The following is a 4345-nucleotide window of genomic DNA, read 5'->3' as shown; positions in this document are numbered from 1 at the left end:
GGGACGCCCTACAGAGGCAAGACGGGGGACAAGGCGGTTAGACTCCAACAGGGAAACTCGTGGACAAGAGAGCGACTGGCAAGGGCCCGCCCTGTGTGCCCTGGGGCGGGGGGGGCCGCCCTGTGTGCCCTGGAGGGGGGGGGGGCGCCCTGTGTGCCCTGGGGGGGGGGCTGCCCTGTGTGCCCGGGGGGGGGGCCGCCCTGTGTGCCCTGGAGGGGGGGGGCGCTCTGTGTGCCCTGGAGGGGGGAGCCGCCCTGTGTGCCCTGGGGGGGGGGGGGGCGCCCTGTGTGCCCTGGAGGGGGGAGCCGCCCTGTGTGCCCTGGAGGGGGGGGCCGCCCTGTGTGCCCTGGGGGGGGGCGCCCTGTGTGCCCTGGGGGGGGGGCTGCCCTGTGTGCCCTGGAGGGGGGGCTGCCCTGTGTGCCCTAGAGGGGGGGCGCCCTGTGTGCCCTGGAGGGGGGAGCCGCCCTGTGTGCCCTGGAGGGAGGGGGGGGGGCTGCCCTGTGTGCCCTGGAGGGGGGGGGCTGCCCTGTGTGCCCTGGGGGGGGGGCGCCCTGTGTGCCCTGGAGGGGGGGGCTGCCCTGTGTGCCCTGGAGGGGGGGGGGGCGCCCTGTGTGCCCTGGGGGGGGGTGCCCTGTGTGCCCTGGAGGGGGGGGGGCGCTCTGTGTGCCCTGGAGGGGGGGGGGCCGCCCTGTGTGCCCTGGAGGGGGGGGGCCGCCCTGTGTGCCCTGGAAGGGGGGGGGGGCCGCCCTGTGTGCCCTGGACGGGGGGGGGGGCGCTGGCTGTCATTTCACTCTGCCTGGGAGGACCATGCAAATCCGTGGCAACGTGCCTTGCTTCCCGCTGCAGGCGGAACCTCTCTAGTCCGGCCCCCTCGGGACCTGGGCAAGGATTTGCCGGCCCACGGGAGGTCGACGTTGCCGACCCTGCCCCGTCGCTGGGCTCCGAGCGGGCCCTTGGGCAAACCAGCGCTAAAGAACAGCCCAGGCCCGGGGGCTGCCAGCAGGGGGCGCTCTCTGGGTCCGGGGAAACGTGCCCCCCAGGCCGGGGACACCGGCTCACTCAAACCCTGCCGGAGGGTGGATGTTGCCGGGCCGGACTAGTGGGGCCCAACTGGTCGGAGCTGTGGGGCGGAGTGAGGGGCCCGCCTGGGTCTGGCGCATGGCGAACGCTGTCTCGCTCCAAGGGGGCCCCTCGCCTGGGATGGCTGGGGGGGGGGGGCATGTCGGGACCCCCCCCGGCCGAGTCTGACAGAGCCCCGATTTCAGTGACCATCAGGCTCCTTCACTGACTCGGGTTTTAACCCACGTGGTGGCTTGAGCTGATGCTGACACTGGGCTAAGCCCTGGGGGCCCCTCTGCAGAAGGGGCTCACGTGCGGAGCGACCCCCCTGGGGTGCAGGGCTCAGGGGAGCAGGCCAGGGTCGGGGTGAAGCAGAGCAACCCCCTTGGGGGGTATAGGGCTCGGGGGGAGCAGTGGGGAGCAGGCCAGGGTCGGGGTGAAGCAGAGCGACCCCCTTGGGGGGTGTAGGGCTCGGGGGGAGCAGTGGGGAGCAGGCCAGGGTCGGGGTGAAGCAGAGCGACCCCCTTGGGGGGTGTAGGGCTCGGGGGGAGCAGGGGGGAGCAGGCCAGGGTCGGGGTGAAGCAGAGCAACCCCCTTGGGGGGTATAGGGCTCGGGGGGAGCAGTGGGGAGCAGGCCAGGGTCGGGGTGAAGCAGAGCGACCCCCTTGGGGGGTGTAGGGCTCGGGGGGAGCAGTGGGGAGCAGGCCAGGGTCGGGGTGAAGCAGAGCGACCCCCTTGGGGGGTGTAGGGCTCGGGGGGAGCAGTGGGGAGCAGGCCAGGGTCGGGGTGAAGCAGAGCGACCCCCTTGGGGGGTGTAGGGCTCGGGGGGAGCAGTGGGGAGCAGGCCAGGGTCGGGGTGAAGCAGAGCGACCCCCTTGGGGGGTGTAGGGCTCGGGGGAGCAGTGGGGAGCAGGCCAGGGTCGGGGTGAAGCAGAGCGACCCCCTTGGGGGGTGTAGGGCTCGGGGGAGCAGTGGGGAGCAGGCCAGGGTCAGGGTGAAGCAGAGCGACCCCCTTGGGGGGTGTAGGGCTCGGGGGGAGCAGGCTGGGGACGGGGGGCTCTACCTCCCGCCGGCATGGCCTGCAGCGAGGTGCTAAGGGGGCCGTGGGCCGGGGTGTGAACTCACCTGGTCTCCTGGCTTGCCACCTTCGCCCGGAGGGCCTGGGGGGCCGGGGAGACCCTGGAAGGAAGCAGCGCCAAGGTGAGCAAGGGGCAGAGGTCTCTCCTGCCCGCCCTGCATGGCAGACCTGGTCCCCATGTTTCAGAGCCAGCCCACGCTGCCTTGGGGTCTCAGCTGCGCCAGCGCGTCCACGCGGCACGCCCAGCCCAGCTGTGTCCACGCCCAGCCCAGCTGTGTCCACGCCCAGCCCAGCTGTGTCCACGCGGCACGCCCAGCCCAGCTGTGTCCACGTGGCACGCCCAGCCCAGCTGTGTCCACGCCCAGCCCAGCTGTGTCCACGCGGCACGCCCAGGCCAGCTGTGTCCACGCCCAGCCCAGCTGTGTCCACGTGGCACGCCCAGGCCAGCTGTGTCCACGTGGCACGCCCAGGCCAGCTGTGTCCACGCCCAGGCCAGCTGTGTCCACGTGGCACGCCCAGGCCAGCTGTGTCCACGCGGCACGCCCAGCCCAGCTGTGTCCACGCCCAGCCCAGCTGTGTCCACGCGGCACGCCCAGCCCAGCTGTGTCCACGCCCAGCCCAGCTGTGTCCACGCGGCAGGCCCAGGCCAGCTGTGTCTACGCGGCACGCTCAGGCCAGCTGTGTCCACGCCCAGGCCAGCTGTGTCCACGCGGCACGCCCAGGCCAGCTGTGTCCACGCCCAGCCCAGCTGTGTCCACGTGGCACGCCCAGGCCAGCTGTGTCCACGCCCAGGCCAGCTGTGTCTACGCGGCACGCCCAGGCCAGCTGTGTCCACGCCCAGCCCAGCTGTGTCCACGCCCAGCCCAGCTGTGTCCACGTGGCACGCCCAGGCCAGCTGTGTCCACGCCCAGGCCAGCTGTGTCCACGCGGCACGCCCAGGCCAGCTGTGTCCACGCCCAGGCCAGCTGTGTCCACGTGGCACGCCCAGGCCAGCTGTGTCCACGCGGCACGCCCAGGCCAGCTGTGTCCACGTCCAGCCCAGCTGTGTCCACGTGGCAGCAGGACAGGGCCTGGACTCGGGCGCGGGCTGCCCTGAGTGGTGTGTGGATCCAAGGGGGTGTGCAGGGTGGCCACAGCCCCTGTCTCCAGGCTGCGTGGGCCCCGCTCAGCACACTCGCTGGGGGACGCAGGGCCTGGCTGGCATGTGAGGCCTCGGCTCCAGGGCCCAGGCCGCCGCTGGAGACACGAGCCGCCACAGCTCCTGGTTGTTCTGGGTATTCCTGGGGTGCCCCAACGCCTCCTCACCTGGAAGCCGGATGGGCCTGGAGAGCCCTGCTCACCCCTCTCGCCGGCAGGCCCCTGCAGAAGGAAGGGAGGCCGGTGAGCAGAGAACACGCCCGGGGCTGGGCCCGGGCTAGGACAGGCCCACGGTGCCCCTGGTGGGACGGGGCCCATCGTCCAGCCCCCCACTTCCCCTGCCCCCATGCGAGAGGCCTGGGAGCCGCGGCTCGGCCACCTGGCTCGTGTTGATTTGCTTCCCAGACCAGGCTCCCGTGTTCGCACAGGCGGGGGCTGGCGCGCTCGGGGCCAGCGGGTCGGCGTCCGCCCTCCCTGCGATGGGGAGCAGTGTGGCCAGGGAGGGGGGGCCCAGTACAGGAACCGGGACACGGGCAAGCCCCCAGCCTGGGGGAGCCATCTTGCGGGGTCTGGGGGAGCGGCAGGTCCCACTCGAGCGTGATGGGGTCTCCCCGTGTGGGTGGCTCTGCAGGATACAAGCCCCAGTCTCGGGGACCAGCAGGCCTATGGGTCAGCCATGCCCGGGTCCCTCTCTGAACCTGGCCGATACCCCTCTAGCCCCACCCCCCCTTGCTAAATGACAAGGGAGCAGCGAGTACTCACGGCAGGTCCTGGGGGGGCCGGACGCTCCGGTCTCACCGTCTTTGCCTGGCAGACCCTAGAGAGAAAAGGGCCCTTTAGCGACCCGGCCGCCGCGCTTTTAACCCCCCCCCCCCGCCCTCTCTGCTCCTGCAGCCACCGCCGGGGCAGCCGTCCATTGTCCGTCTCTCCGGCTGTCTGTCCGTCTCACGAGGAGCCCTGGGATGCAGCTGCTTGAAGCCAGACTGGAGAGGCCCCGGTTCCAGAAGCAATGGGGTGGGGGTCAGCCCTGCCCCCCGGCGTCTCAGGGAGGGGCTGCAGGGGGGACAGTGC

Source organism: Pelodiscus sinensis, chromosome 19 (genome assembly GCF_049634645.1).
Source record: "Pelodiscus sinensis isolate JC-2024 chromosome 19, ASM4963464v1, whole genome shotgun sequence".
NCBI classification, from domain to species: domain Eukaryota; kingdom Metazoa; phylum Chordata; order Testudines; family Trionychidae; genus Pelodiscus; species Pelodiscus sinensis.
This window is presented reverse-complemented; position numbering follows the sequence as displayed.